Source organism: Chiloscyllium plagiosum, chromosome 33 (assembly GCF_004010195.1).
Source record: "Chiloscyllium plagiosum isolate BGI_BamShark_2017 chromosome 33, ASM401019v2, whole genome shotgun sequence".
NCBI classification, from domain to species: domain Eukaryota; kingdom Metazoa; phylum Chordata; class Chondrichthyes; order Orectolobiformes; family Hemiscylliidae; genus Chiloscyllium; species Chiloscyllium plagiosum.
Genome location: NC_057742.1, coordinates 2,290,986 through 2,301,613, shown reverse-complemented (window position 1 = coordinate 2,301,613; position 10,628 = coordinate 2,290,986).

The following is a 10,628-nucleotide window of genomic DNA, read 5'->3' as shown; positions in this document are numbered from 1 at the left end:
CATGGATTAGATTAGATTCCCTACAGTGTGGAAACAGGCCCTTTGGCCCAACCAGTCCACACTGACCCTCCAAAGAGAAATCCACCCAGACCCATTTCCCTCTGAATGATGCAACTAACACTATGGGCAATTTAGCATGGCCAATTCACCTGATCTGCACGCCTTTGGACTGTGGGAGAAAACCCATGCAGACACAGGGAGAATGTGTAAACTCCACACAGACAGTTGCTGGAGGTGGGAATTGAACCTAGGCCCCTCGTGCTGTGAGACAGCACTGCTAACCACTGAGCCACCATGCCACCCCTAAGAGTAAGGGACAACCTGAAACTGAGCAGAATTGGCTGTGTGACTTGGCATTCATTGTCGACATTAGGCTGCACCTAATGATTGAACATTTCTCAACTTTTATTCTCCATCTTTGAAATTTGAAATCATTTGAAGCCAAATTAAAACTGCGACAAATGCAGCTGGAAATAAAAGACAGCCATTGACAAACTCCACACAGATAGTCACCCAAGGCTGGAATCAAACCTGGGACCCTGGTGCTGTGAGGTAGCAGTGCTAACCACTGAGCCACCATACTGCCCCAATTTCTCTCATCTTGTATCTAAAATCCTGCCCATACTTCATAACTCTTCAACCCACTACTAATTTAAAATCTATCTCCTCCTTAAACTTACTCAGTGTTCCAGCACCCATTGCACTCAGGTTGAGTGAATTTCACAGAATCATGACCCTTTTACAGAAATAGTTTGTCTTTGTCTTTATTTTAAATTTTGCTACCCCTTATCCTAAGACTTTGACAGCTCATACTAGATAGCCCCACAAGGAAACATTCTTTCTATGTCTATTTTGTTAATCCAATGGGATCGTGTTCAAATGACAACAGAAATTGGTGACTGGCTAAAATAGCATCTTTTATTTAGCAATCACAACACAAGTTCAAGGCAGCAATAGAATCCTGAAATATAGTTGTTGCATAAATTAAAATTCCATTACTGTGGTGTTACATTTTTTATCTATAAGTACATAAAGGTTTGAAGGGTTTCTGTCCTGGGAGACGAGATGGGTTAAAATGTGCTAAATGCTGCCTATTACTTCTGATGGGATTAAGGGTGTCTGTCCGGTTTGATTGTATAATCAAGAGTTGTTAGTTCTTTTGTCTTTTAAATTAGTAAATGTTAGCAAAATATTAGGCCTATATGCTCGAAATAAGTTAAAAATCGTAATAAAAGATTAAAGGATATTAAACTGATTACAGGGCAACCTCGATTATCCGAAGGTCGATTATCCGAATTTCAGATTGTCCGAGCAAGATCTCAAAGTCCCGATGCTTGGGTAAACTGTGCTATCCGAACATTCGATTATCTGAACAAAATACTCCCTGCTGTGTCGTTCAGATAATCAAGTTTGCCCTGTACTGCAGCTTTGTTGTGACATTTATTTACTATTTGCCTGTATGAGTTTTATACATTCATGCAATTCCATGGAAGCTCTGTTTTGTCAGTTAGTTTCTTAAAGGTATTTAACAGGTACTTACTCATTCGGGAATCTGTACAGGTTGAGGAGATAGTTGGTAAGGGCGGCACGGTGGCACAGTGGTTAGCACTGCTGCCTCACAGCGCCAGAGACCCGGGTTCAATTCCCGACTCAGGTGACTGACTATGTGGAGTTTGCACATTGTCTGCATGGATTTCCTCCCACATCCAAAGATGTGCAGGTCAGGTGAGTTGGCCATGCTAAATTGCCCGTAGTGTTAGGTAAAGGGGTAAATGTAGGGGAATGGGTAAATGTAGGGGAATGGGTGGGTTACGCTTCGGCGGGTCGGTATGGACTTGTTGGGCCGAAGGGCCTGTTTCCACACTGTAAGTAATCTAAAAAAAAATATTATAACGTTTTGTGGAGACTTGATAGGGATGGTATTGTTCTGTGTGCTACATTTATTTAGAGGTAAACATTGCTTGTAGCAAGGGTTGATATTGTATGGAAATACAGTAAAATATAGTGAGTTGGTAAGTGAATTAATAAAGATAACCTACAACACAATATCTCACAATCCCCTTTAGTATCTTATACCCCTCAGTTAGATCTCCTCCTCATTCTTCGAAACTCCAGAGAGTATAGGCCTAAATTGCTCAATCTCTCTTCATAAGACAAACTCCTCACCTCTGGAATTAATCTAGTGAACTTCCTCTGAATTGCCTCCGATGTACCTAGATTCCTCCTCAAGTAAGTGAACTAATGCTGTATGCATTAAACCAGGTATGGTGCAGTTACTTGGCAACTGATTGAATCTACAGGATTGTTGCAAAAACCCAGCTGACTCACTAATCTCCTTCACTGATGGAAATCTGCAGTCCCCCACCTGGTCTGATTTATATTGCAGAATTATCATAGCACTGGAAGAGGCCACTCAGTCCATTGTGCCTGTGCTGATTGTCTCAATAAGCAAGTCACCAATTGCCACCCTCCTGTCTTCTCTCTGTATACCTGCACATTATTTCTTTTCAATAATTCACTTTTGCCTATTTCCCTTTTGAATGCTTATATTGGCCTCCACCAAACTCTCAGGCAGCACATTCTTTAACCCCTCGCTGTGTGAAAATATTGTTGCTTCAGACATTTTTCCTACTTGACCAATCTTATCAAATCTGTACTCTCCTGTTTTGATCTTTTCATTATCAAAACAGTTTCTCCCTATTTCCTTTGTCTAGACCCTTCAATCCTTTTCAAATCTTCTGTCAGCCTTCTTTTCTACAATAACACCCGTGATCTCTCCAGTTTTTCTTCAAAGGTGAAGTTCTTCAGATAGAGCTGTTCTCCTGAGTATTTATTGCACTCTCTCTAATGTCTTCACAACCTTCCTAATGTGCAGAGCCAGAGCCAGGTGGAATACTCCAGCTGAGTCCACACTAATGTTAGAAGTTTGTTTACTCTGGATCACGTTGACATAAGGAAGGAGGATGTATTGGGTAGGCTAGAGGTTATTAAGGTGGACAAATCCCCAGGACCAGATGGCATCTATCCCAGGTTGCTGAGGAAGAGAGAAGGAATAGCTGGGGCCCTGACAGATATCTTTGTAGCATTCTTAAACACAGGTGAAGTGCCGGAGGATTGGAGAGTTGTTAATGTTGTCCCCCGTACAAGAAGTGTAGTAGGGATATTCCAGGTAACTACAGACCAGTGAACCTGACATCAGCGGGAAAGTTGCTGGAGAGGTTACTGAGGGATAGAATCTATTTATATTTATATTTGGAAGAGAATGGGCTTATCAGTCATAGGTAATGTGGTTTTGTACAGGGGAGATCATGCTGTACCAACTTAATACAGTTCTTTGAGGAAGTGACCAAGTTGATAGATGAAGGAAGGGCTGTAGATGTCAGGTACATGGACTTTAGTAAGGTGTTTGATAAGGTTCCCCATGGCAAACTAATAGAGAAAGCGAAGTCACATGGTGTGCAGGGTATTCGAGCTAGGTGGATAAAGAACTGGTTGAGCAACAGGAGACAGAGAGTAATAGTTGAAGGGAGTTTCTCGAAGTGGAGAAAGATGACCAGTGGTGTTCCACAGGGATCAGTGCTAGGGCCACTGTTGTTTGTGATATACATAAATGATCTGGAATAGGGAATTGGTGGTCTGATCAGTAAGTTTGCAGATGACACTAAGATTGGTGGAGTAGCAGAATGCATAGGGTACTGTCAGAGAATACAAGAGAATATAGATAGACTGGAGAGTTGGGCAAAGAAGTGGCAGATGGAGTTCAATCCAGGCAAATATGAGGTGATGCATTTTGGAAGGTCTAATTCTAGAGCGACCTATACTGTAAACAGAAGAACCTTGGGAAAAGTTGATGAGCAGAGAGATCTGGAAGTTCAGGTCCATTGTACCCTGAAGTGGTTTACACGTGGATAGAGTGGTCAAGAAGGCACATGGTATTCTTGCCTTCTTCGGACAGGTCATGTTAAAATTGTACAAGACTTTGGTTCAGCCGCATTTGGAATACTGTGTGCAGTTCTGGTCGCCACATTACCAAAAGGATGTGGACGCTTTGAGAGAGTGCAGAGAAGGTTTACGAGGATGTTGAGGGTATGGAAGGTGCTAGCTATGAAGGGAGATTGAGTAGATTAGGATTATTTTCATTAGAAAAAAGAAGATTATGGGGGAACCTGATTGAGGTCTACAAGATCATGAAGGGTATAGACAGGGTGGATAGAGATAAGCTTTTTTCCAGGGTGAGGGATTCAATAATGAGAGGGCACGTTCTCAAGGTGAAAGGTGAAAAGTTTAAGGGGGATATACGCAGCTAGTACTTTACACAGAGGGTGGTAGGTGCCTGGAATGCATTGCCAGTAGAGGTGGTAGAGGCAGGCATGGTAGATTCACTTAAGATGCGTCTGGACAGATACATGAGTAGGTGGAGAGCAGAGGCAGACAGAGGCTTAGGAATTGGGTGACAGGTTTAGACAGTGGATTTGGATTGGCTCAGGCTTGGAGGGTCAAAGGGCCTGTTCCTGGGCTGTAAATTTTCTTTGTTCTTTATTTTAATGTGTTATACAAACTCAACGAATGTTCCAAAAGAACTGCAGATGCTGGAAATCAGAAACAAAAACAGAATTTGCTGGAAAAGCTCAGCAGGTCTGGCAGCATCTTTGGAGAGGAATCCAAATTTCGGGTTAATATTTCGGGTCCAGTGACCCGTCCTCAGAACTCTTCCTGGTTCTGGGACTCTGTCCCTGTAAATGAAGCCTTGTCATGACACAGCTCTTAACTGACCATTGAAATGACCAACTCAAATTATATTCAAGAAATTGGCACACCACCACCTCTTCAAGGAATGAGCAATCAATACTGCTTACTCAGTGGGCAAAATCCCAAATATGAACACAAATAAGAAAGGGTGGTGGGAGAGGAGATGGAGGCTGCTGAATGGACCTCTCTAATTTCAAATCTAATGTTGACCTTGTTTTGTGCCCCTCCTGTGCAGCCATATGCTTCTAAGTACTATACGACCTGTATATCCTTGTATATTATGATCTGCCTGTACTACTCGTAAAACAAAGCTTTTCACTGTACTTAGGAACATGTGACAACAATAAATGAAATCAAATCAAAGTCTGAACTATCTAAAATATTGGGATGGGGACCATTCTGTTACAAAGTAACCTGAAAGATCACACAGTCTTTTACAAATGTCCCTCCAGGGACGATCCAATGAAATAGCAACAATTTTATAATAAAAGTGCTTGAAGGTGTGATGATTATGTGGTATATTTTGTCCTTTTTTTATGAAGATAGGTCGAGGCAGAGGTACCCAGCAGCCTCCTCAAAACCAAGAAACAGCTTGTGAGGTCTTGTTTTTTTTTAAAAGGTTGGAACAGTAGAAGCAGGCCGAATGGGTGGGGTCGAGCTCCCACAGAACCAGGATTTTTAGTTTTAGCTTTCAGCAGTTGCTGGGGTCTTGAATCTGGATGTGAAAACTCTTATTCCTCTCTGTTACAGCTAAAAGCTGGGGTTATCTTCCTGTTGCTAGAATTACAAGTGAGACAATCTGTTTTACTGAATTTGCCTTTGCCAAGGTCATGTTTATGGGATATTACTATATTGAAACAGTCATTTAGTCATAGTTAATATACATAATATTTTCTGGATCAGTGGTGCTGGAAGAGTACAGCAGTTCAGGCAGCATCCAAGGAGCTTCGAAATCGACGTTTCGGGCAAAAGCCCTTTATCAGGAAGGGCTTCATTTCTTCATTCCTGAAGAAGGGCCTGTGCCCGAAACGTCGAATCTCCTGTTCCCTGGATGCTGCCTGACCTGCTGTGCTGTTCCAGCAATAAAGTTTCAACTTTGATCTCCAGCATCTGCAGACCTCACTTTCTCCTCCCTTTATCAGGAATAAAGGCAGTGAGCCTGAAGTGTGGAGAGATAAGCTAGGGGAGGGTGGGGATGGGGAGAGAGTAGCATAGAGTACAATGGGTGAGTGGGGGAGGAGATGAAGGTGATAGGTCAGGGAGGAGAGGGTGGAGTGGATAGGTGGAAAAGGAGATAGGCAGGTAGGACAAGTCCGGACAAGTTCCAGAATCTGGTTTCCAGCATCTGCAGTCATTGTTTTTACCTCATACATAATATTTTGTTAAGCATTTCAATAGAGTTATAGTTAGGCCAATTCTTTTATTTTATTTTTTCTGTATTTTAACTGTGGTGTATAAACAAAGTATGTTTTTCTTAAAGTCGAGTAATTTGACCAATTGAATTACATCTGGAACATGGCACCTTTAAAATAAGAAAAAGTTAGGATCTAGGCTATCCTCTTAATATAATTTGAGGGGCTTTAGGCTGATCCATAACAGACACCATTGAGAAGATGTACTTTAACAGACTGAGCATCAATGAGAAGGTTATTAATGAATAAGTGAGAACATTGTCAGTTACCCTTCCCATCACTTTACTGACGATTGAGATGAGACTGATGGGCAGTAATTGACCAGGTTGGATTTGTCCTTTTTTTGTGTCCAGGACATACCTGGGCTAATTTTCCACATTGCTGGGTAGATACCAGTGATCTAGGAGAAAGTGAGGACTGCAAATGCTGGAGATCAGAATCGAGAGCGGGGTGCTGGATTCTGGCAGGTCAGGCAGCATCCGAGGAGAAGGAGAATCGATGTTTCAGACATAAGCCCTTCATCAGAAATTAGGCTTGTGAGTCGAAGGGGTGGAGAGATAAATGGGAGGGGGTGGGACTGGGGGGGAAGGTAGCTGACAATGCAATAGGTGGATGGAGGTGGGGGTAAAGGTGATAGATCTGAGAGGAGAGTGGAGTGGATAGATGGGAAGGAAGATGGACAGGTCGTGAGAGTGGTGCCGAGTTGAACAATTAGAACTGGGATAAGGTGGGGGGAGGGGAAATGAGGAAACTGATGAAGTGCACATTGATGCCATGGGGTTGGAGGGTCCCAAGGCGGAAGATGAGACATTCTTCCTCCAGGCATTGGGTGGTGAGGGTGTGGCGATGGAGGAGGCCCAGGACCTGCATGTCCTTGGCGGAGTGGGAGAGGGAGTTAAAGTGTTCGACCACGGGATGGTGGGGTTTGTTGGTGTGAGTGTCCCGGAGATATTCTCTGAAGCACTCTGCAAGTAGGCACCATGTCTCCCCAATGTAAAAGAGACTGCATCGAGAGCAACGGATACAGTGAATGTTAAGTCTTTCATCTTTTAGAATGCAGGTTTCAGTTCATTAATATGTAAATACCAGAACTTCTTTTAAGTCACCTCCTTGAGATAATGAAGGTTTTATAACAAAAGGTGACATCTCAGCTCAGACAATGCATTAAAGACGTGACGTCAGAGTCTGTCTGTATCCCAACCTTGAATCAGATGGGTTCTATTTCCAAAGTGAAATTCACAAAATATTACATGAATTGACTGCCTGCAGATTGTGCATTTTTGAGCAAAATAGAATGCATCTGCAAATATAATTCTGCAAATTCAACTTCACCCCATAGATCTCTCTCATGCGCACACACACACATTCTAAAAGATGAAAGACTTAACAATTCAGGTTTGTTCAATATATCACTATATGATTCTGTAATCTTTTGCTATAAATTCTGTGTCTTATTATCTTATCCTCCACAACTACCTGATGAAGGAGCAGCGCTCCGAAAGCTAGTGCTTCCAAATAAACCTGTTGGACTATAACCTGGTGTTGTGTGATTTTTAACTTTGGCTGAAGGCTGGTATCTGTGATGCTGGGGACCTCAGGAAGAGGTCGAGATGGATCATCCACTTGACACTTCTGGGTGAAGATGCTTCAGCCTGATCTTTTGCCCTGACCTGCTGATCTTCCCCATTTTCCCATGACTCCAGCTGCATCAGGCACATGTGTGGACAGAGATGCAGGTTTGTGGACATTGGATGAAGACAGAGGATTGTTGTCCGCATTAAATCCTCCATAGATGGTCAGCAGCAATTCACGTTTACTTTGTGAATTTAATACCAGGAGATATCTATTGACAGATAGGTATTTGTGCCTCATCTCCCACATTATATGGAAGCCTATAACATATTCTCCGTATGTAATAGCTGTAAGCCTTCCTCAGCTGGGTAAAGAAGTTCATGGCTTTGAAAAGGATGTTCACGTTGCAGCTTCTAACAGGGACTGTGCAAGTGGTGAGGGCAAATACTGGATCCTCACTGAAATGGGACACACAGAAAGTGCAGTTTGTCAGAAATTGCTCACTGCTTTTCTCATTCTCCTCCTGCTCAGGGACAGTGTCTCTCTAATGCAGAGGAAGAAAACGAGTTTCCAATCTGGTATGTGTTGAAAAGTTTCATTAGTTGTACTCCAGTAAAGAAAAGGAAATGCACCGTCCTTCTACAGACTGAATCATTTCCAACAGAGCGGAAACATGCTATATTCACAGTATCCAGCAGGGGTCACCCCAACCATTGTCACCATAAACTTAGTTAAAAATCACAGATTCAACAGGTTTACTTGGAAGTACTGTACAAGCTTTGGGAGCGCTGCTGCTTCATCAGGTAGCTGTGGAGCAGTACCATAAGGCACAGAATTTATAGCAAAAGATCACAGCGTCATGCAACTGAAATGATATTGAACAAATAAAAGCAAATTACGGGGATGCTGGAATCTGAAACCAAAAGAGAAAATGCTGGAAAATCTCAGCAGGTCTGGCAGCATCTGTAAGGAGAGAAAAGAGCTGACGTTTCGAGTCTAACTGACCCTTTGTCAAAGCTAAAAAAAGGGAGAAATATGGAGGTATTTATACGAGGCTGAGAGAAGGTGAGTCATGACTCCAGAAGCAAAGGTAGCAATAAAGAGATGATAATGACAGTGCAGAGAGAGATTATAGGGAGATTGGGAGCTGTGAGTGACAAAGGCTGAAGCCAGTGCTATGTGACAAAATATGTGGGGGATGTTGAACAAACCTAGATTGCTGATAGCTGCTCCACAACTCCCTGTTGAAGAAGCGACGCTCCGAAAGCTAGTGCTTCCAAATAAACCTGTTGGACTATAATCTGGTGTTGTGTGATTTGTAACTTTGTCCATCCCATTCCAACACTGGTACCTCCACATCATGGCTACCATAAGCTTAAACTAAGATGCATAGCAACAGTGTGAGAACAGATAAGGTATTTTCTAAAGTTTCTTTCTGTAAAATGTGTTCAGTGCAATAATATGGGGTGGAATCTTGAACTTCTCCTGGAGGTAGGTGGGGGAGGGGAGTTTTAATTAGTCAAGTGACTGGGAATCGGGTTCCCAATGGAGAACGGAAAGATTGCATCAAAAACCGAAAGAACTGTGGATGCTGGAACCAAAAACAGAAATTGCTAGAGAAGCTCAGCAAGTCTTACAGCATCTGTGGAGAGAAATCAGAGTTAACATTTTGGGTCCAGTGACCCCGTTCCTCAGAACTAATATTAGCTAAGAAAAAGTTGTTTTTTATGTAGAAGATAGGGTAGAGGGAGGGGGTAAGGAGTAAACGAGAGGTGAGGATAGAGCCCAAAGAGAGAGAAGAGCAGTTGGACAAACAAAGGAGTGGATAATGGTTAGGGTGGGAGAATGAATAGCTATTTGTGGACAATTGGTAGCTAACAGTGGGTTGTATGTAATTGTGTGGGGTAAGAATATGGATGCCTCAAGCCTTAAACTTTTTTTGACCTGAACTGTTTAAGTTTGCAATACATTACTCAGACTTTTCAAGGTGGGTGGAGCTTTCTGACACTTAGCAATAAGCATTTTGCAGGCATTTGCATGCCATGAAGATTCATTGCAAAGATAGTTCTCCAGAATTAGGTTTCTCTTCCCAAAGAAGGTCTAACCTTGAAGGAAAAGTCAGTAAAATTTGTGAATGATGCACAGTGCTCTGACTTGTTTCATATATAGAGTCATAGAGGCATTGAAATGTACAGCATGGAAACAGACCCTTCGGTCCAACCCGTCCATGTCGACCAGATATCCCAACCCAATCTAGTCTCACCTGCCAGCACCCGGCCCATATCCCTCAAAACCCTTCCGATTCATATACCCATCCAAATGCCTTTTAAATGTTGCAATTGTACCAGCCTCCACCACTTCCTCTGGCAGCTCATTCCGTACACGAACACCCTCTGCGTGAAAAAGTTGTCCCTTAGGTCTCTTTTATATAGAACATAGAACAGTACATGACAGAACAGGCCCTTCAGCCCACGATGTTGTGCCGACCATTGATCCTCATGTAAGGTAAACCTAATGTACGAATTCTCAAATTTCTGTGACCATATGCATGTCCAACAGTCTCTTTAATATCCCCAAAGACCTTGCTTCCACAACTGCTGCTGGCAATGCATTCCATGCTCCCACAACTCTCTGCATAAACAACCCACCTCTGACATCCCCTCTAAACTTTCTGCCAAACAGCTTAAAACTATGACCCCTCGTGTTAACAACTTCTGCCCTGGGAAAAAGTCTCTGGCTATCGACTCTATCTATGCCTCTCATTATCTTGTGTACCTCAATTAGGTCCCCTCTCTTCCTTCTTTTTTCCAATGAAAATGTCTGAGCTCAGTCAACCTCTCTTCGTAAGATAAGCCCTCCATTCCAGGCAGCATCCTGGTAAACCTCCTCTGAACC